Genomic DNA, 23,597 nt, shown 5'->3' with positions numbered 1-23,597 from the left:
ATAGCTCAGCCCATGGTGCATATCCATCCCAAGCTGGCAGAGATGTATCCCTAGCAGCTGTCAGGGAATCCTTCCCATCAGCAAGGTATTCAACAGATATTCAAAATAGGTGTAAATCTCCTTCTATAAATTCATGTGTTCAAGAAACATGAACTTCTTCGATTTCCTTACATTCTGAGTAACCAGCCCACCAGGCTAGCAGGAAATTTAACCCAGCCATGCTTGGGCTGCTCCCATGCCTCACACACGAGGTTTCTACAGAAGTGTGGGTCTAACAGAGTGCAGGGTTTTGTATGGTGTAGCGGTATTGGGAAGACTCCTCCAGTATTTTGTCATCTGTCTGCACTGGTTAGCACTCTCTCCGTGGCCCACTCAGGTTCCACCTCTGCTGCTACCAGACCATGTATGGGGTGGGAATCTCTGGCAAAGTGAGCAGACCTGCAGCTGGGGTCTAGCCTACCTTGGTGCACACATAGCTTTCTCCTCCATGGGGCACAGTTACAGGGAGATACCCAGAAACACCCTACTCACAGGAGCCACAAGCTGTGTTCCTGTCTCAGCCAAGGATAGCAGCTTTTTTCTTTCCTCATCCTTTCAAAAGCAGGCTGTCTCCTTCCTTGCCTTAAGCAAGAAATAAAAAGCCTAACTACCTGTGTGAAATGAAAAGTGTAAAACATACAGAAAGCAAATACAATTGAGTTCCCCAGAGTCAGCTTCTAGCCGTGTGTGTGTGTGTGCGCACGCGTGCACACACAGGAGGGGAAGTGGGGGCTATATCTAACTGGCTGTCAGTTGAGGATCTCATTTACTCAATTCCCTTTGTATATTGGTTGGTGGTTGGATCCAGCCCTGTACAAAATATTCCTCTGCACACTGGAGTTTGAGAATCACTGAGTTAAACCAAAGGAAGGAACAAGAAGAAAGTCTATTTACAAATGTCTAAAATCCTTAGTAGTAAAAAGAAAATGGGTGGAGAATACGAAAATATTCCAATATTCCTGTTTGCCTGCATTTTGGCCTCGTTGGGTCTTCGTTGCTGCACGCGGGCTTTCTCTAGTTGAGGTGAGCGGGGGCTACTCTTCGTTGCGGCACGTGGGCTTCTCATTGCGGTGGCTTCTCTTGTTGCAGAGCACAGGCTGTAGGCACGTGGGCTTCAGTAGTTGCAGCACGTGGGCTCTAGGGCGCACAGGCCTCAGTAGTTGTGTCACGCGGCCTCAGTAGTTGTGGCTCACGGGCTCTAGGCGCGCGGGCCTCAGTAGTTGTGGCGCATGGGCTTAGTTGCTCCGCGGCATGTGGGATCTTCCCGGACCAGGGATCGAACCCGTGTCCCCTGCGTTGGCAGGCGGTTTCTTAACCACTGCGCCACCAGGGAAGTCCCGAATTATACCATTCTGATTTAATATACCTTAAAAATATATTGATGGGGACTTCCCTGGTGACGCAGTGGTTAAGAAACCGCCTGCCAACGCAGGGGACACGGGTTCGATCCCTGGTCCGGGAAGATCCCACATGCCGCGGAGCAACTAAGCCCATGCGCCACAACTACTGAGGCCCGCGCGCCTAGAGCTTGCGCTCCTCAATGGGAAAAGCCACCACAATGAGAAGCCTGCGCACCATAACGAAGAGTAGCCCCCGCTTACTGCAACTAGAGAAAGCTTGTGTGCAGCAAAGAAGACACAATGCAGCCCAAAATAAATAAATAAATAAATAAATTTATGAAATACATTGATGGGTTATTATTGAAAGGATTAAAGGAGAGAATTTAGCTATTTTTCACAGGGATTAGATTCTAATTTAATTTTTTTGTTAAGTTTTTTTCCCCTTTTCTGTTCTATAGTTTTGCTATGTAGGGATTTATTATTTTCTCTTTAATCCTATTTGGTACTTGTAGAGCACATTCAATCCTAGGATTGTCTTTCTTCATTTCTGGAAAATTCAGCTGCTAATTTAATCAGAACTAATGTGATTTTACTGTGTTTCAATAAGTTATTCTTAAGGAGCAGTTACATGTGAGGCAGTGTATTTACTGGAATGGAATGGAGTGGGGTGGGGGGTGACTAAATCCTAGCATGCCAAGGGGAAAAGCTCGGAGTAGAACTGTGGCATGATAAGAAATATATCTGGTCTTTGTCTCTGGTTCCTGGTGCAGAGTTCCTAAGACCCTCGGAATTTCCTAAGTGATGGGAATGTCTTTGGTTATTCATACAAGCCCTTTCAGCACACCTGAGTTTATGCAAATGAGGTGACTTAGGGTAGGGCCCCTTGACAGCCTCCGGATGGAGCTGGTCACAGAAAGACCAAGGGATTAGAGGGCTGGAGATTAAACTTTATAAAAACTCTTGAACAAGGAGATTTGATGAGCTTCCAGGTTGGTGAATATGTGGAGGTGCTGGAAGGGGTTGCACACCTGGAGAGAGCATAGAAGCTCCACGCTCCTTTTCCCATACCTTGTCCTATGCATGTCTCCTATCTTGTTCCTGACTTGTGTTCTTTTATAATAAATCAGTAAATGTTCCCCTGAGTTCTGTGAGCCATTCTAGCAAGTGATCAAACCAGAGGAGGGGGTCATAGGAACCCTGACTTATAACCGTTCAGTCAGAAGTACAGGTGACGACCTGGACTTGCGGTTGGTGTCTAAAGTAGGGGCAGTCTTGTGGGACTGAGCTGTTAACCTGTGGGATCTGATGCTCTCTCCAGGAAGATAGTGTCAGAGTTGAGTTAAATTTGTGGACACGCAGTCAGTCTCTGCTAAGAATTGTAGAATTGTTTAGTGTGGGAAAAACACCCACATATTTGGTGACCAGAAATGAAGGATTCTGAGTGTGAGTGTAGTGAATAAAGGAGAAACAGAAGAGTTTTTCCTAGAAGGATCATTGTAAGGAAAGCAGAGGCAGGGCATCACACCCAAGTCCTTCTTTAAAGAAGTACAATGGAGTTTCCTCACCTGCCATCATAACAATGTTCAGAAGTCGCTCTCTCTTCAGAAAAGATCTTACTCAGGATCTTTGAAACAGCTGCCTGGCTGAAGCAGTGCTCCTCTTTTCCCTCTGTCTGGGGGTAGCCCTGGAATTCCAGGAGCACGCAGGAACACTGAGAGACTCGGCCAGCTCTACCAGTTCTCCCACTGCTGGGTTTGTGGCCCACAGGTGATAGAATGCCCCGCAGAAGCTAATTAAACTGACTTTTAAAGAATCCCATCATCCAAGTAGAAAAGTGTATTTGCTTTCGAAGCCTACTCTATGTCACAGTTCTGGGAGAGTCAGCTCTAAAAGATTCTGTTAGTTATGCAGACGTGATTGTGTCTGTGAAGGAAAGTGTGGGTCTCTCTCTGGCGTGAAGAAGATAGTTGAATCTGAACTTAGAGGCATAGGGGGGCCTTTGGATGACAGAAAAGATGTGTAGACAATGACTTGAATTATCTGACTTTGAATTTTTAATATGAAATTGAAAGCCTTTCAGTGGGGCATGGCCCTCAGTTTGTGACAAGTTCCACCACTCCCGATTGCTTTGTACTTGGCTGGATTCACGCATTTATGATGACTGCCTGGCCACCTTAGCATTTGAGTTCACGGACCCTTGGCCTACATGTAAAGCCAGCACTGTCTCTGGATTTATCCAAATCAATGAGGCAGAGAATCCTCCCCACACATTCCGTCTTCTCCTTTGACCATTCAGTCTTCTCTGATTTGTACTCCTTTCTGCCACCCCCAGCTTCAGAATTAATCTCTATTATCCCTGTCAGCTGTATTTGTACCTCTCTTACAGCATAATACGGTCTGCCTCATATTACCATTTTGTACATATATATACCTATTACTCGTTAAACCGTATCTCTGCAGAGACTTGGACAATGCCATGTCTTCATGAAGTGGCAAATAATTATTCTTTGACTTGTTCTCAGCTTGGATTGGCTCTGCCCACTCTGGTGTCCAGAAGAACATAACCATTGTCACAGCTTCCAACACCACTACTGCCTACCTCCATTTATCTAAACCACCCCCCCTCCCCGCCCGGGGAGAACAAGACCAGGGTCAAATCACTCAGATCAAGTGATATTTGATTAAGTGAAACATCATGTGAGAAAAGAAAAGTACAGAATGTAATGGACTCTCATTTTTAAAAGGGAAATAGGCTTCCTCCTTGCTGCTGATGGATTGGGAGTAGGGGAACGTGAGCAATGAGTGTTTACATACAAAAACCAATTGCTTGTTCCATTCCTTTCAGTCTCTTAGGGTTCTGATTGGTTGCTGGTTATTTTAACAGCAAAGCTCAAGCCACCCACCCAGGTGATGGCTCTATCACCATCCCAGATCACTTTGGAACACTAGGCAAGGTTCATTAGTGCCTTTTCAGCTATGAAATAGGAAGAAGTGTATCACTGTCATGAATGGAGCTAGGAGAATGAATAGATGAAAATAAAACCACAAGCAGTGCTATGCTACATCCATTTAAATAAAGAGAGCCACCATACTTTCCCAGGCAAGAAACAGAAATTGCATTAATGTGCTGTTAATTGCAATCAGGACTATATCACTTTGACTTTTTATTCAGTTCAAATTTTTGTTACCCCATATTAAAAATCATACACTTCTCTGCATTTCCCTAAGTATTTTAATTGGTACATTTTAGTCTGGATGTGTGTACATTCTCTGTTACCTCCCATCTGGGTGTAATTTTCCATAGTCTCCCCTGATGATCTGCATTTTCTCCTTCAAGTCCCTCCTCTAAACCCACTTCTGTGGATCTTGCCTTCACATTATGCCATTAAAAGCTCCAGCTGGAAGGAAGTGCCTCTGAATGGAGTCCAAGAGAAGAAACAAAGAAGATGGAAACCAGATGCCTTGAAGTCATCCCTGTGTGAGTCATCATTTTCTCCTGGAAAGTGTCTATCTCAATGCTGTGCCTCTTCAATTTGAAGCCCAGTAGAGAGAAGCCCTCCTTCAATCTATGTGTGTTTTAGCCATCCTCAGTAGACTGATATATTCTGAATGCTATTGGCATGCAGTAAATATATACATAGTACTAGCAATAACAAATAAATATTTGTTAGGTTTTAGATCCAACATAAGATAGTCATTTCCTTCATGGGTCATTCCCAGAGTGACTTCGAGAAATAACTTTTAAAACTCTACAAGAATGGTATTCAGTTAAGCCAGTGGTTAAAAAAAAATGTAATTGGCAACATCTAAACTTGTTTAAATATAAATATATCTGTTCAGGACTGAGCACATGACTTTATGTATACTCTCTTTCAAAATTCTGCTGAAGAGTCAGTAAAGGGAATAAATTGATAACCATGCTGAAGATAAAAAAAAGAACTATCAGCAGAGATTTTCATAATTTTCTGGAAGATAGAAAGGAAGTGAACAGTACTGGTGGATAAAGCAGAGCAAAGGAAGCAGCTCCCAGATTTTCTCAGGAGAAGGCTGTGGAAAGGGTGGAAATGTTCTTTCCAAAGAAGCCTTGGAGAATCTCCACATTGGGCATTAACATGTTCAGAACTCAGGACTGGAAGAGGAGCCAAAAGCAAGGTTATCCAGAGAAGGGCTATATCATGTGGTCTTTCTCATCCTTCTGCACCTTTCTCATACATGCAGATGAAGTGAAGATTTAGAAACCCTCACCTCCTCCCCAGATCTGCTCTTTAAAGAAGATAAGATTGCTGCCTGGACAGAACTAAGGCTCCTTGTATGGGATTTGGCATCCCACAGTGAAGCCCTCTGTTCTGGGTGTTTTGTGGGGAAAAGAATACCATCTGCATGATTCCATATGCTTGCACCCTAAAGGGAAGTTTGTTACTTGACATGTCCCACCCATATATGCAGCCAGTACCCATCTTCAGAGGGAAATGCCTACCAAGGAAACATACCTATCCAGTGGCAGAGAACAGACTGCACCAGACACACCCAGCCACCTTTGTTAATTACCCAGTCCTTCCTTCATAAATATAAACAAACAGCTTGAATGATCAAGCTGACAGAAGTGGGAAATGTGGGGGTGAAAGGGAATTCATGAATATGATGTCAGAGGATACTACCTGAAACCAGAGTCTCAAGAAACAGAAATTTAAGTAAAGGTATCCCCTGCTTTTCAGAAGTTTGCTTTACACCCCTTCACTTTTACAAAACACCTGCATTAATACATGTTTTCACTAACCGAAAGAAATCTGAAGAGAATTTTTGCTTTTACAAAAAAAGGTGAAAAGCGAAAGTAGTATAGCATTCAGCATTTGTTTCGCAGTGAGCCGTGGTAGAGGCAGTGCACCCTGAGCAGGGGGAGGGGCATTGTCAAGCTCCTTTCCTGGGAGCTACACTCAGCATCTCAGCATCAAGCCCCCAGAGCTTTGAACTGTGTCTGTGAACATCTGTGCTTTATCTCAGTTTATTTTGTGTATCCGTTAGCAAGATGCATCCTAAGCTTTCTCCACTTTACACCATTTCAGCTTGCAAAAGATTTCTTAGGAATGCTCTACTTTCACATAGTGGGGGAAACTTGTATATTGTTTAAAGTTATAATCGTCATTGTGGTTTGCCATCTCATATCCATTTCCCCTTCATGTGGCCAACAGAACTGTCCTCTTAGTTTGGGGTAACTGTTCCTCTTCCACTCTTAGTCTACATGGTTTGGGTGAATTTGAATGTAACCTCTGTCCCCAGGATGGAATTTAGGACCTAGGCCAAGGCCAGAGTGTGAGATCCATGCCCTTGGCCCCAATCACTGGTTTTGTTTTTTTTTTTAACATCTTTATTGGAGTATAATTGCTTTACAATGGTGTGTTAGTTTCTGCTTTATAACAAAGTGAATCAGTTATACATATACATATGTTCCCATATTTCTTCCCTCTTGCATCTCCCTCCCTCCCACCCTCCCTATCCCTCCCCTCTAGGTGGTCACAAAGCACCGAGCTGATCTCCCTGTGCTATGCGGCTGCTTCCCACTAGTTATCTATTTTACATTTGATAGTGTATATATGTCCATGCCACTTTCTCACCCTGTCACATCTTACCCCTCCCCCTCCGCATATCCTCAAGTCCATTCTCTAGTAGGTCTGGTCTTTATTCCCGTCTTGCCACTAGGTTCTTCATGACCTTTTTTTTTTTTTTCCTTAGATTCCATATATATGTGTTAGCATACTGTATTTGTTTTTCTCTTTCTGACTTACTTCACTCTGTATGACAGACTCTCACTCCATCCACCTCACTACAAATACCTCCATTTCGTTTCTTTTTATGGCTGAGTAATATTCCATTGTATATATGACAATCACTGGTTTTGAATTGAGCAAGCCAAGCTCATCTGCTTGGAAATACTCCTTCCCTCCTTCTCAATTCCATGGGAGGAGCATACGTCTACATTTTATTGATTTGGGGTACAGTCATTTGACTTTCTTTGGCTAATGGTATGTGCTTGTGCATGTGGTCTTGTGCTCTTGCACCTTCATCATCACCATGAGAACATGCTTGGGGTAGGTCACTAGTCCCAGGAGGAAGATGAGAGACACAAGGAACACCACTGAGCTATCCTAGCCCAGAGTTGTAAGCAGTCCCAACCAAGATCAGCAAAGCTACCCAGCCATGCCCAACATAGATCAGCTGACTTCAGCCAACCCACACATATATGAGTTAAATACTTATCGTTGTACACCACTGAGATTGTGTGTGTGTGTTTTAACTCAACATTATTGTGGCCACAGTTAAATAGCACACAATAAAGACACATGCTTTCCTTCCTGCTAGTCTGGAATCTAAGACAATATGAACCTATGGCTCCTGCAGCTGTGGCCACCACATAGAATTTAAGGATGAAGCTTACAGACTGCAGAGAGCTGAGCTGAAATCGAGTTCTGCTCACATTGTTTGAACTCTGAATTCAGCCTTCCTAATGCCTCTGATGTTCTTGTTTATATGAGCCAATAAATTCCCTTTTTATTGCTCAAATCAGATTGATTTGGCTTTTCTTCCACTTGCAATCAGAAGAATCTTAAGTGATACAAAAATAAATTCCTCATCTTGTATGGCAGGGGTCCCCAAGCCCCTGGCCACAGACCACTATGGGTCTGTGGCCTGTTAGGAACCAGGCCACACAGCAGGAGGTGAAGGGCGGTTGGGGGAGCAAAGCTTCATCTGGGGCTTCCCATCGCTTGCATCACTGCCTGAACCATCCCCCGCCCCCCGCCCCATCCATGGAAAAATTGTCTTCCATGAAACTGGTCCCTGGTGCCAGAAAGGTTGGGGACCGCTTTTGTATGGCATAGTCAATCCAATGTTTAAAGTAGGTAAATCAAGAGATTAAATTATAGGCATGTTTTCTGGACTTAATAAAGATAAATATGGGAAAGGATTGAAGTCAGAAATAAACAAACATGGTTACCTGTGATTACTGGACAGGGAGTATGACAAATGCATGAGGTACTCGTTTTTTTTTTTATCTCCTATAGGTCTGTGCTGTCCAATACACAGCCATTAGCCACAGGTGGCTATTCAAATTTAAATTAATTAAAATTAAATAAAATTTCAAATGCAGTTCCTCATTCACAGTAGCAGCATTTCTAGTGCTCTATAGCTACACATAGCTAGTAGCTACCATACTGGATAGTGCAGATACAGAATATTTCCATCACTGCAGGAAGTTCAGTTGGACAACACTGTAGTAGTAGAATGTCAAAGAGTCACTGTGTAAAGTCAATTAATTAAAAACAGAAGTTAAATATACCACTCAGAATTGTACTTTAGGGGTTTAAGGGTACAGGCCCTGGAGATAAACTGCTTGGGTTCAAATCCCAGCTCTGACACTTACACATTATAGAACATTTAGCAAGTTACTGATCTTTCTATACTTCAACTCTCTTACCTAGAAATGGCAAAATACACACAGACCTATCTCACAGGGTTGTTTTGAGGATTGAATAAGCTAATATATATGTTATTATATTTTTTGTGCTTCCAAGAATGTCTAGCATTTGGTAAGCACTCAGTAATTATTATTATTTTTAATTTTCTATCCTTCTGTAAGTCAGACTTTACCATGTACACATGTTTTAAATTATATGTATATATTTGAGATTTATATATCAGTATTTATATGTCATATTTAATATTTTATATGTGATATATAAACACACATGTATCTCAGCTCCAGTTCATAGGATATAAATACTTTCATTTTCTTCTTTATACATTTCTACATCTTCTAAATTTCTACACCAATTGTGTATTGTCTTTATGATCAGAAAAAAACAAAGTTTTTATTTTTAAAGACACCAACATATTTGAAATGAATAATGTGCTACATCTGGATCATTTGCTTTTGCTGATTTGGTCTACAGAGGCCCATTATATAATCTTTGTCATTAGTCATTTGGGGCTTCGTGACCTCTTCTTAGACTATTACAAAATCCTCCTGGCTGGTCCCCTGCCCTGTGCAGCTCTGCTCCAGCCTCCAAGTCTAGTCTCCACAGTGCTGCCAGAGTGATCCTTCCACAGCACAACACTTATAACACTCCCCTACTTAAAACATGTTAATGTTTTCCCATCCTTTACAAGTTGAGTGTCCAGTCGAGAGCATGACCCATCAAAGCCTTCCCATTCTAATCTGGCCTACCTTTCCAGTCTCCTACCACTACCCTCCCCACAACCCCCATAGCCATCCAAGCCTCTACACACAGGCTGAAAGGAGGAACACTCTTCTACACCTTTTCCATCTAGGGAAGTCCCGTTTATTCTGCAAGACTCACCTAACACCTGCCTTCTGTGAAGGTTTTCTTATCTCCAAAGCAGAGTTCAGAGCTCCCAATCCAGCCTCTGACTCAGAGCCTTTTCCACCACACAGCAATCATTTGTTTACATTCTCCGCTCACCCTCAACTATGTGCTCCTTGAGGGTGTGGCATCTTTGCCTTCCTGTATCAAGCCCAGAAATTGACCCCAAGTAATGTTCAATAAATGGTTACTGCACAAATTCAGGAAGAAATTATTTTTAAAATAACTTTGTCTTACTAAAACAATAAGGTTCACAGTAGAATTTAAAAGTTCAGATAAATCAAAAGCAGAAAATGTAAAGCACACAAATCCCACTTCTCAGTAACATTTAACATCTGGGTAAATTCCATAGGCTACTTTAAAAGTTTCAAACTTTCTTCATTCATGGAACCCTCAATGTTTCAGTAATTTTTTCTGGCACTTTAAACCAATATAAATTACGTTTACTATGTAGTTAGGTCCAAACCACTTAACAGTGGTAGTTCACACAGTGTCCAGAGGTGTTGCTGTGTTTCTCTTGAAATTTTAAAATATCCTGGGGGCCTCTTGTGAGTTCACTGCAATGCCCCAGGATGCCTTGGCACACAGTTTGGGAACCACTAGTCTAAACTATCTAAAAGAACCTTTTATTTTTTTTTCACTTTCTTTTTTATTGATGTATAGTTGATGTACAATATTATATAAGTTACAGGTGTATAATACAGTGATTTACAATTTTTTTTGTCAATCCCAAAGTCTCTAAAAGAGCCTTTTAAAAGAAAATATACCATTATATTATACGAACTATTTTGTTAGCCTGTAATTTCTAGTTAATAATAAGTAAAAAAAACAACTTCCCTTCTTGGTAGCTGCTTATCTAACAATACCTAATATTTGATGAGTACTTAATATGTTCCTTGTAAGGAAGGTATAATACTATATCATTATTCTCATGAAACTGAGGCACTGAGAATTTAACAAACTTGTTCAAAGGCCCACAGCTAGTTAATGTCACAACCTGATTGTAAACCCTGGAAATCAGATTCTAGTATCCCTACTTTTAACTACCTCACTCTAATGCCTTTTAACATTCACAGCAATATTTCTATGGGGGAGTCAAGATACAGTAGTATTCTATTGTAAAGATATAATTTATTTCACCAAATCCCCAATATTAGACTTTTAAATTGTTTCCAATTTTTCACTGTTCTCAAGAACCTCGAATTGAACATCTTTGTAACTAAATCAATCCCTGCATGCTTTCCTGTATATTTCCTTGGGGAAAATTTTCTAGAGGTAGAATTATTTTGTCAAAGGGTAATACGTGCAAAATCCAAGGGTTTTGGCACATATTTTCAAGTTATTCTACCAGATAAGTTGGATAAATTTCTATTTCACTGTTTTTTCTCATCCTCACTAATACTGAATATTTTCATTAGTTAAAAAAATCATTACCAATAAATTAAGGAATAAAGATTGTAGCTTATTGCTCTGTTAATTTGCACTGCTTGATATTTAATAAGGTTGAGTTATCTTAATAACCAGAATTTATTTTTTACTTTGGAAGAAAGAGGCAAAGCCTTAGAAGCAAGATGACAGCTGAAACATGATTGGAAGAGCCCCTTGCTGGACCTTACTAGGTTGCATTCACACTCAACTCAAGCTACTCAACAACCCATGTCCCATGTTGCTTTGGCAATGAGAATGATGCTCATTATAACACAGTCTCCATTCTCCAATATGCCATTATTTCTGCCTCCTAGTTTTCCTAAGGCAGGAAAATATACTCTCGTTTTAGAAACACTTTCATTACAAAGAATGGATTTGTGGAATAATGGAGAAAATGGTAGACAAGGATTCAGGAGACTTTGAGTGCAGGCCTGCTGTGACCATGGGAGAATCATTTAAATTCTCTTAGTTTCAACTTGTCTACCAAAATGGCCAGTGCTTCTCAGACTTTTCACAGAAACCATCCAAAGATACAAGAGAATGAAAATTTATTCCTAAGGTTAGTACCTGGGATGTATTAACCCAAAGAGACCCATTGCAGATGTGCAGTTTTTCTCTTCGTTAAAATTCAGGCCAAAACTGCCTTCTTCCCATTAAAATGTTGGTATTTTTAATCGATAAACATGTTTTGTTTGCTCTTTTTGTTTGCTGTTTTTTCTCAAATAGAGTTGGTGCTCTGGGAAGATGTACCATAATTTAATATGTAGCTCCAAGGACCCTGACACACTGCCATGTATTCCACTTTGAGAAACAAGAAATTCTTTCCAAGAATTTTTCAATCTTGGTCAGTGTAAGAGTCTAGAGAACATGATTTGCTCTTTAGTTACCCATAAAATTTGAGGTCATTTTTCTGAGGGTGATTAATTTTCCTGGGGGGGTAGGCAGGAGGGTCAGCATTTTTCCTTCCCGTCAAGTTCTTTGGTCCCTGATACAGAGATTACCCTCTGGTCAGCCCAGACTATACCTGACAATCACCGAATAGGATGACGATTTAGGTCCACATGCTAAAGTCACAAATCGTCATCATCATCATCCTACCTTCACCCTGAAAGCTACACGCAGCTTTCTCGAATAACTTCCTTCTTTCTACTCTGAATTTGTTTCATGATAGAAGTGATGTGATGCAGTAATGGAGAAATGCTGTTCTTGGCATAGAAAGATCTAAGCTGACGTATTAGATCTTGGGCAAATCACAGCTTTCCTGAAACTCAGTTTCTGCACTAGCAAAATAGGAATAATAGTGGTTCTTACCCTCCCTACCTAACAGGTGTCTGGTGAGGAACATATAAGCAAACCTTGGGGCTGGGAGTAGGTATTATTTTTATTATTTATAAATCCATCCTTAATCCAGAATGAAGAAAAAATTAGTTATCATGACAATCCTTCAGTTTGGAATGTTGGTCGTTGGGAACTGCATTCCAGCTGTGACAAGGCTGAACCCTTAGCTGGATATTGTTTCAGACCTGCCTGTACAAGTGCTCACCTGACACAGGTGAAAACCCTTTTGGAAACAATGATGCGCATTGTTGAACTGGATGGGGCAAGAAGGGGAATGTCAGTAACAATAAATGAACCCTAGCCAGTCCCCTATGCAGTAAGAAAAGCTCTTTCTCCTGTGATTCCATTTTCTGATTAAGAAGTAACGCTAAGCTGTAAGATTTAGAACTCCTGAGGCATCTAAGCCTCAAAGCTCTCCAGGGACAGGCAGTAAATGCCTCAGCAGGTCACAGGGAATGAAGACTGGAGCCTCTGGACCAGCTTCCACCTCTTTGCTGCCACCAGTCCTCACTCTTGTCCTCCACTGAACAAGTCGTACCAGGGAGAAGTAGGAGCCAAGCTTCATCTCACTGCCAAGCGATGAGGACCCTTGAGGCTAAATTAGACAAGCTATTAACTAGCAACTCAAATTGAGCAACTCCAGTGAAGAGACAAGCACAGACGGAGATCACAAGCAAAACAAGGGCAAAAATCACAATAAGATGGAAAACATAGCCGTCACAGCAATCAGAGGGAAAAGGAGTTTCAAGACCCAAATCAGAACAAGCAGGAAATAAAGTGATCACAGGAAAAAGAAGTGACCAAATCCCTCCCCATATCTTACGTGGATGGAAGACACTCACACTGTAGCTTTCCCCAATGTGTAGCCATTATTTTCCAGGTGCTTTCTGTACCTAAGCTTCATTTGGCATAAGGCATAAGATTATAAGCCTGAAAGCTGGGCAATGAGAAGCTGTCCTCAGTTGGGAAAAACAATGAGCAAATGCACAGATTTTTCTCAGATTTGCTGCGTTCACCCCTCTTGTTCCCCCAAATTAACAGTTTGTTTCAGAAAAAATTCTTGCCTTTAGACATATGATGAACATAGAAAACTGAACTTAACGTCATGGGACTGTATGCATTTCCTAAGGTAGAACAAGTCTCAAATATTAATTTCACTTACCAAGAACAATATCCAGGAAATGTTAATTTAAGTACAAGTCACACATTTTAAAATTATTCTTCCCAGATTAGTTTCTTATTATCTTTAGTTATATGCATATGCCATGTCAGTTACTAGTTTTTTTATTTGTTCATTTCTTTCTTCATTTGGGGTGTTTTTGGTTTTTTGTTTGTTTGTTTGTTTTGTTTCTTTGTTTTTCCTTCTCTTAGCTTCATTTAGAGGGGGATAAGCAGCAGAATAGAATAGTGCTTACCAGCACAGCCTCTGGGGTCAAATATCCAGCTCTACCCCACAGGGCATAATTTGCCAGGCCCAGTATAAAATGAAAATACAGGTCCCCTTGTGTAAAATTATTAAGAATTTCAAGACAGTGACCTCAGAGCATTAAATCAAATACAAAGCTGATCACAGGGCCCTGTGCGACTGACTGCCCAGGTCTCATGTCCATGAAGTCGGTCCTGCTGTTTCATACTAACTGAGCCCTCACAAGCCTCTGTCTTCCTTTTTTTTAAATTAGAAACAATAATAGTACTTATTTCACAGAGTTGTGGAATTATTAAATCAGCTGATATTGTAAAGTGCTTTGCACGTGCCTGGCACATATCAAGTGCTTAAACATTATTAACTGTTGCTATCACCAATTACCTGCTTATATCAGAATGCTCTTAAGAACCTCAATTAAAACAACAATAAGGATAAACAACAAAGTCCAAAGTATAGCACAGGGAACTATATTCAATATCCTGTAATAAACCACAATAGAAAAGAAAAAAAACAAAATACGATACCACTACACACCTACTACAATGGCCAAAATCCAGAACACCAACAACACCAAATGTTGACAAGATGTGGAGCAACAGGAACTCTTATTCATTGTTCATGGCAGTGCAGAATAGTACAGTCACTTTGGAAGACAGTTTGGCAGTTTCTTACAAAACTGAACATATTCTTACCATATGATCCAGCAGATTCAGCAACTGCAACTCCTTACCCAAAGGAGTTGAATAATCATCATCATCATCTTATCTTCACCCTGAAAGCTGCACAAAAAATTTGCACACAGATGTTTATAGCAGCTTTATTCATAGTTGCCAAAACTTGGAAGCAACCAGGATGTCCTTCAGTAGGTGAATGGATAAATAAACTGTGGTACACCCAGACAATAGAATATTATTCAACACTAAAAAAGAAATAAGCTATAAAGCTGTGAAAAGACATGGAAGAACCTTAAATGCACATTACTAAGTGATAGGAACCAATCTGAAAAGGCTGCCTACTGTGTGAGTCCAACTATGTGACATTCTGGAAAAGGCAAAGCTATGGAGACAGTAAAAAGATCAGTGATTGCCAGGGGTTGAGGGAGGTGGAGGGAGGGATGAATAGATGGAGCACAGAGGATTTGGGGGGCAGTGAAAATACCGTGTATGATACCATAATGATGGATACATGTCATTATACGTCTGTCCAACCCCACAGTGTGTACCTCACCAGAAGTGAACCATAATGTAAACTATGGATTTGGGGTGATTCTGATGTGTCAATGTAGGTTCATCCGTGGCAACAAATGTACTACGCTGGTGAGTGATGTTGATAATGGGGAAGGCTATGCATGTGTGGGAACAAGAAATATACAGGAAATCTCTGTACCTTCCCCTCAATTTTGCTGTGAGCCTAAAACTGCTCTAAAAAAAAATTGTCTTTAAAAAGAGAAAAGAACCTTAATAACCAAACAAAATGAGAAACTGGGGAAATAATTATATAAAGCAGGACAATCACCACTACGCTATTTTCTCTGCTTCTCTTTGAATTATCTGAATAAGAAAGCTTTAACATAAATTTCCCAAATAATTGCTTTAACTATTCTCATTCACTTCGGCAATGTGTAGATCTGGTCAGATAAAATCTAATATGCATTTGTAAAAATATTTAGGAAAGGTCAGATGTTCTACATAAAATGAATCAGGCTAAGATTCACACAAAAGAGCTGAGGAACTAGAAGACCTAGAGATTGAAGAACTAATTTGAGGGGATAGTGCAAAGGAAGAAGGTGCTAGTGACAGTTTTGGGATGACTGTCACTTACTGTCACTTTCAACAAGCCTCAGAAATGGAAGCCTATGTAAGAATTGTGTCCTTTCAAAGTGATGTTGGAGGTTAAGGAGTAAATTTTTTAAATTATGAAATATTCGAATGATACAGAATAATAATGAATATAATGAAATAAGCACTAATAGTATACCCACCTCAGAGCTTTATCAAATCTTAACATCTTTACATATTCACTTCAGATTTTAAGACATTTATTGTAAAATATAAAACCAGAAACCCCACAAAACAAATGCATAGCTTAATGTAGGGTGAGCACCCTTGTAACCATCATTCAGGTCAGGAGAACAGAACTTGGACACATATTCTGAAAACCCTCCATGAGTCCCCTTCTTTTCACAAGCCCTTCCCTTCCCCAAAAGTAACCACTCTTCTAACTTTTATAGAAATCACCAAGGAAAAACTTTGTACTTGGTTTGAGACAAATAGAGAAAAAGAAATCAATTCTGACCATAAAATACCAAAATAACACAACTGATAAATAGTATCACATGTTAGAACAACCAAAAAAAAAAAAAAAAACCCAAAAAAGAAATTTCTCTTGGGCAATAAAATACTTCCTTTACTCCCCCTCCGATGATTGAGAGTCTTCGTCTCTTTTCCCTTCTCTCACACATGGACTCAACATTTTCCAGATTGGACCCATTTTGGCATTTTGCAACCTATTCCACCTCTAACAGTGAAAACACACTGTCTCTGTTTCTGTAATTATTTAGCTAAAGCCACAAAAACTGGGTAATGTTCAAAGTTAGAAAGAATAATTAGCAAGTTCACTAGGGCCGTGCTTCTAATCTCGGTAACTATATTTTTGATATCAAGGTTATCACGTCATGCTTTTGCTTTTTTTTTTTATTTGTTAATGATTCTGCTTTGAATAAAGTTGCTAGCGCCTGTGCAAAACTGTCCCTTGTTCCCACAAACAAGGGATCAACAGCTAGAACCTAGCTAAGGCCAACGCTTTCAATTTAATAGAACCACAGTCTCTTAGATTTTTTTAGAAACCTTATACTTTCTTAATCTCTCCCAACTTGGTCCTGATACCTGCAGTAGACACATAAAACCTTACTTAAAATTAAAGGGGACAGTTTATATATATTGTCAGGACTAGATGCAAGTAAAAGAAAAACAACTCAAAATAGTTTAGGCAAATACAAGAATTTATCAGCTCATGTAACCAAACTGCAAAAAAAAAAAAAAAAAAAGGCAGAAATGACTACAATACTTTCACAGTTGTTTTTATCTCTTAACTCTGCCTCCATATTGGTATGTCAGCTTCCCCCAGCTAGCTTTAAGAATCCGAAGCCGGAGTAATAACTGCCCCACTCTAGGCTCACATCTTTGAGTCTCACTTTCCAAAGAGGAAAGAAGCTTTCTCTCCACTTCTGAAGAAAATAAATCCTGAGTGTATATATTTGTCAAAGCGCTGCAAATGTACAACATATGAACATTTTATTGTATATGATTTTTATATCAAAAAAACCCATAAACCAATATTGAACCCTACTTAATACTTTCTGAAATACTTAGAAGTATACTAATAGCTACAACCTACTTTGAAATGCACCAAGAATAATTTGAATTAATAGCTGGATAGATGGATGGATAGATAGAGAGGTGATAATTCAGATGTAGTAAAATGTTAATTGTTAATGGTAGAGTTTAGGTGGTGGGTAGTCACTGTAAAATTCTTTTAGCTTTGTTGTATGTTTGAGAATTTTCATAATAATGTGCTAGGAGCAGGGGAAATAAATCCTGAGGAAGGACTCTGGTGAGACCAGCTTGCGTCCCCGACCCAAAGTGAGGTGTGAGGCACTGACTACTTAGTTTAGCGCAACTGCCTACCATTAAACCATCCACTGTGGCCAGCAAGGCTTTGTTACACAGCTTCTGTCCAGGACACATGATAGAGCAGGGAGTGGAAAGATGAGAACTTGGAAAGAAAAGTCATTCCCCCCAAAGAAAGGGGATTGCACAGACATGGCTATCAGAACATATCAAAAGGCAGGCAGTCACCCTGATTTGACTCCCCAGTCAGGACAACGGAGGTGGTGATGTGTTATAATTGAGTCCTTGCACTATGACTGTATGTCTCCTTGCCATTCACAAATCAAAACTAGCCATAGAATATCTGGCTTTTCATAGCTAGTGACTTTTAAACACATGCCACAAGAAGTGGGAAAAATTAGCAGAATATGCCAAAGAGTGTAAGTGACCGGTATTTCACAGTAAAGACATACTTGTCTAAGGAAAGGCTAGTTTTCAACCTCTTGTTAGACATTGATTTCAGAATGAATCAGTTTATGTCATTCAGTATCTGGCTTCTATAAAGCCCAGATCTACACTGGAAAAAAAAAAAAAAAAAACATTGAAACAAGTAAGCTGGAGACTACAGGTGTTGTCTCGGTTAGGTTAGGTTAGATTAGATTAGGAAAAGGTGAGGATTAGGTGAGGAAAAGAGGCTGGCTAGCCTTTTCCTCACAGTTAAGGGAGGACTTAAGGAGTTGTTCTTTAGGGTATAATTATGCACTACTATATTTTTTGTGCTTAATTATTGAAAGGGCTAAATTTTTTCTCTCTCTCTCTCTTGCTGTCCAACTTTTGGAGATTGGATTTTATCAGGAACTTTAATGGTCAGCATTAGGAGGTAATACACCCTTGCCTAGAAAATTCAAAACACATTTGCATAGTTTTTAATTGACGTGAACATGAGGTCAGATTTACTAAATGAAGCCGTATGTCCTCAAGTTGGCTGAGAATGGACATACAGGAGCCAAGGCCATCTAGGCATTTTGGCTTTTCTATTTGATTTAGGAGCATTCTCAATGCTTCTCTGCTCTTCCCTTCACTACCACCTCCCACCCATCAAACCCTGTAACTTGGCCTGTTGTGTCAGTCCAGGCCAGAGCAGGGGAAGCTCAGTTCCAGATCCAGCCAGGCCTTCTACCCAGGCAGGGGCTGAAGCCCAGAACTATACAAAATGACTAGGAACTAGGGAGTCAGCCACACTGGCTTGTTTGAATGGATCTTTTTAAACTCCAGATTTTATAGCCATTAATATTTACAAGATCTACAGCAGTAGCTCTCAAATTTTATTGTGATTTTTTTAAACCCCTGGAAACTCTGTATCTGAAACTGTTGCTATGTTTCCTTCTGCCTAGTCCTCCAAAGTTACAAATATAAATGTAATTAGCAATAATGATACAGCATCAGCTAGCACTTACTTAGAGCTTACTGTACACCAGGCATCATGCTACTTACTCCCTTTAGACGTGATAGCTCAGATAGCTCATTTTATCTCCCCAACAACCCAATGATGTGGTTTCCATTGATATTTCCATTCTACAGACGAAAAACTTGAGGCATACAGAAGTAAAGCAACTTGCCCTGAGTCACATGGCCAGGAAGTGGCAGAACTATGATTCAAACCCAGAGATGTGCGTTTAACTACTATGCTATGAAATAAAAGAAATCAAAGAAATTGAAAAGGTAGGTGTCTTGCCCAAGATCACACAGGAACAGAGTCCAAAAACCTGAATTTTTTCCTCAAAAGTCTAGGTCCTTTTCTGGTATGGGTCAAATAGAACTGTGGGGCTTCTGAGGAATTTCTCAGAAGAAGGGACAGAGGAGAGAGCCACACCAGAGTGTAGTGACTTGGACTTTCTAATTCCATACTTACAGAATTTGGCTAAAGGTCACGAACTATGTCTGTGTGAGTGGGAACTGTTTGAGAAGCACCAAGGGATTTGGCCAAATCTGCTCAACCCCCATCTATAAAGGAATCTGTGTGGTAGGGACTGGAGATCCTGGGTCTCTGGTACCTAGGACTACAGTAAATGGAAGATGCTGGATCTCTTTGTCTCATCTCAGTTGTTTACACAGATGGAGACCCTACCATGGTGTGATGAAGGCTAATGGAAACAGGGAATAATGAGATTAGCAAAACAAATTTCAGACCTCTACTTTGAATCACTGGTTCTCAACTTAGAACCTTACATACCTAATTCTTTTTTATGAAAATTTTCAAACATACACAGAAGTAGAGAAAATGGCATAATGAACCCCAGGTACCCGTCACCCAACTTGAACAATTATCACTATTTTGCCATTCTTGTTCCATGGGTCTTTTTTAGAAGGAGAAATTATAGGGCCCCACCCCCAGAAGAGTTTCATTTAATAGGTGGGGTTCAGAAATCTCCTGAGCTGCCAGGTTGAGATTGCCTAACCTCTGGTCCTGGGACTGGAGACTGTACCTGCCTAAAGGAGATAAGAAGGCTTCCCTGGTGCTGATGGCATGATGCTCCATGACCTACAGAGGAGAACTGAACATCCGGAGGTTTATCTGTCAGGGCCCAGGCAGGAAAGAATTATTCCAGATGATTTTAATGAAGAGGGTATAATGATAGGACAGAGATGAAGGCAGTATTAAGGAAAAGTTAGTTTGGTTGAGGCACCCAGAAGTTTAATGATAGGAGGCCGTTACCAATAAAGCCCAGGGCAGAAGGTAGAGTTCCTAGAGCCAAACAAGAACTGGAACCCTAGATTAGGGGCTGCTTGGCAGGAGCTGTAGGTTGAAGTAATTGGGTTCTAGAGACATGCTGCAGAAAGCACAGGGCTTGGAAGATATACACTGACCTCTCTCCCTTCCCACCCTCTCACCTGGGCCTCTCATTGGCTAAATGGAGCTGGAAGCCAGCTGGCAAGCCAGGAGATGCACCTGCAGAGGCCAGCCTCCTGGACCAAGAGCAGGGCAGATGAAGTCAGGGAACACATCCTGGGAGCAGAACAAGGTGGGAAGTGGGAGCAGAGGACAATCAGTCAGGAGAAGTAGGAGAAGTAGGAGAAATGGTCAGCTCTTCCTGGAGTTAGTCTGATGCTTCCAGCCCTAAAAGAAGCCAAGTCTAAAAGCAGAAGAATTGCCTGATCCTTGGTAATACCAGCTGCAAGCCCTTGTCAGGGGTGGCAGTGAGTGTGCTTTGGGGTAACAGCCTGGCCCCAAATTCATGTGCCCCTTCCCTCAAAGTCAAGCTGTACCTGGGGGCTAAGTTAACATTTACTGGTCAGAAGGACATTAGTTCCCAGTGAAATGCAGTTAGAGGCGATTACTTTCTGGTTACCACTTATTCTCAGTTTACAACTAAAAGGACAATGTAGGGGTTCCTGTCACAGAATTTTTATGGAGCCTGTTTTCCCCTTGAAATCTTGAACTCTGTTATTTGCAAGTTGTTTAAAAGCTAGCATTTCAGTTTTCAAAGCTACAATCGCATCTATTTTTCTGGTTAAAAAGCAGGAGAAGAAAAACAACTCCCCAGGCTGAAGCTAATGTTTTTAACTCCTTCTCCCCAAGGGACATATACATATGCAAGTTTGCACCTCTAGAGTCTAGAAACATGTCAAGCAATGTAACTCCACAGATGTAGGCAACTGTCAGAAGCCCTGACCATCCAACACAGGCAGAAGAGCCCAGGAAGTAAGGTGAAATGTGAGCAGTCTCCTTTGAATGGGTCATTGACCAATGGGAGCACATACGAAGGAAGGGGTGACCAGAATGCCAATGTGCTTTGAGGGATCTGATTGTCTTTAAATTTCTGAAGGAATACAATAGCTGATTATATAGTTTCAATGGGCAGAATTAGAGCTGGTCATTATAGGAAAACCACTTTTACCCCTTAAGGAAGAAGTTGGTAATTGTCTGATTGATTCACTGTTCCAGTGCCCAGCTCAGAGCTTGACATATAAAATGCATCCAATAATATCTGTTAAATGAATGGTAATCCCTGGCACTGGTCAGTGGTGAAACTTGCCACTGTCAAGCTAGAGGGAGTCCTATAACTGATTAAGGTCCAGATGAGCACTTGTAGGGAACACTGGAGAGGGTATCCCTATATCAGATAGAAAATGAGTCTGTACTATTCTGCGACTGATCAGTTCTAAATGCTGCTGAGTTGGTCTAGGACTTGGTTGGGGTTGGAGGCTAAGAAGGTTATCAGGGAAAGTGTATCCTATTCTTGGGGACAATTAGGAGTAGAAGATAAATCTTATAAATCCCTCCAACCTGGGGGATTAAGATGTCCTCTGAGAACAGAGAAATAAAAACTCAATGTGACTCAACAGTAAGAAAACTAATAACCCAATTAAAAAATGGACCAAAGACCTTAACAGACACCTCACCAAAAAAGCTATACAGATGCAAATAAGCATATGAAAAGATGCTCCACATCATTTGTCATCAGGAAAATGAAAATTAAGCCAACGATGAGATACCACTACACACCTATTACAATGGCCAGAAATTCAAAACACTGACAATGCCAAATGTTGGTGAGGATGTGGATAACAGGAACCCTCATTCATTGCTGATGGCAATGCAGAATAGTGCAGTCACTTTGAGAGACAGTTTGAAAGTTTCTTACAAAACTGAACATACCTTTCCATGTGATCCAGCAGATCCAGCAGTTATGCTCCTTGGTATTTACCCAAAGGAGTTGAAAACTTATGTCCACACATGAATGTTTATAGCAGCTTTATTTATAGTTGCCAAAACCTGGAAGCAATCAAGATGTCCTTCAGTAGGTGAATGGATAAATAAACTGGTACACCTAGACAATGGAATATTATTCAACACCAAAAAAGAAATAAAAGCTATCAAGCCATGAAAAGACATGGAGGAACCTTAACTGCATATTACTAAGTGATAGGAACCAATCACATGCTGTGTGATTTTCAACTATGTGACTTGCTGGAAAAGGCAAAACTATGGAGACAGTAAAAAGATCACTGGTTTCCAGGGGTTGAGAGATTGGGGAAGGGATGAATAGATGGATCACAGAGGATTTTTGGAGCAGTGAAAATACCGTGTATGATACCATAATGATGGATACGTGTCATTATACATTTGTCCAACCCCATAGCATGAACAACACCAAGAGTGAACCATAGCGTAAACTATGGACCTTGGGTGATTGTGATGTGTCAGTGAAGACTCATCAATTATAATAAATATACCACACTGGTGGAAGATTTTAATAATGAGGAGGCATGTGTAGGGGCAGGGGGTATATGGGAAATTTTTGTACCTTTCCCTCACTTTGTGAACTTAAATCTGCTCTAAAAAAGTAAAATCTTAATTTTAAACAACAACAACAACACTGTGGGGGCTCCCTGAGAAAGCATCTGAATATTTTCATTTGATAGAAAATAGAGAATCAGGAGTTGAGTCCACTACAGCCTGTCCTGGGAGTCATATTACATGAGGCAGAGAAAAAGGTGTTTTTGCAAGGTTAAGGCACAAAAAGGCTAGGAGGATTATTTAGAAGTTGATCTTTAGGAACCCAAAACAAAATCAATCCTCTGAATCTTTAAGGGTAACAACAAAAAAAAAGACTCCATCATTTCAGCACCAGAAATCATAGCATACGCCAGTATCTCCCTCCACCCCATCTACCACCAAGTGAACACCTTTAAATATCCTTCTGATTTTGCACACAGATAATTAAAGAATGCAATCTGATTGCTCATCTCATCTGTTCTATAGTTGTGAGTCAATGTATAGAATTTACACTCCGGCTGTGGTTCATCTCTGAGCATTCATTTTGGCAGGGAAATTTTCCTTTTCTCGTTCTTCTTGGGGTCCTAGCTCTTTAAATTCTATCCTTATTGGCAGGCTGTTGTCATGGAGAAAAATAACTTTAAGTAGCTCTTTGAAAAGCTTTGAGTTGCTGTTCCCTGCTATTTAAAGATCCCCCAGTAAAGTGAAAAGTGCACTCTGCTTCCATATAAGGCTCTGCCACTCCAAGGCAAGAGTGTC

The 23,597-nt window shown here is 40.6% G+C and overlaps 1 long non-coding RNA gene across 1 annotated transcript in view; it reads left to right on the top strand.

Moving 5' to 3' along the window:
• Positions 1-4,777: 4,777 nt before the first annotated feature.
• Positions 4,778-23,597, top strand: part of LOC132350306 (uncharacterized) — a 107,443-nt gene continuing 88,623 nt past the window's right edge. The window contains exons 1-2 of the long non-coding RNA XR_009497886.1: positions 4,778-4,857; positions 19,139-19,279. This is a non-coding gene — a long non-coding RNA (uncharacterized LOC132350306). The remainder of the gene's footprint in view (positions 4,858-19,138; positions 19,280-23,597) is intronic.

Source organism: Balaenoptera ricei, chromosome 16 (assembly GCF_028023285.1).
Source record: "Balaenoptera ricei isolate mBalRic1 chromosome 16, mBalRic1.hap2, whole genome shotgun sequence".
Classification (NCBI taxonomy): Eukaryota; Metazoa; Chordata; class Mammalia; order Artiodactyla; family Balaenopteridae; genus Balaenoptera; species Balaenoptera ricei.
This window is presented reverse-complemented; position numbering and strand designations above follow the sequence as displayed.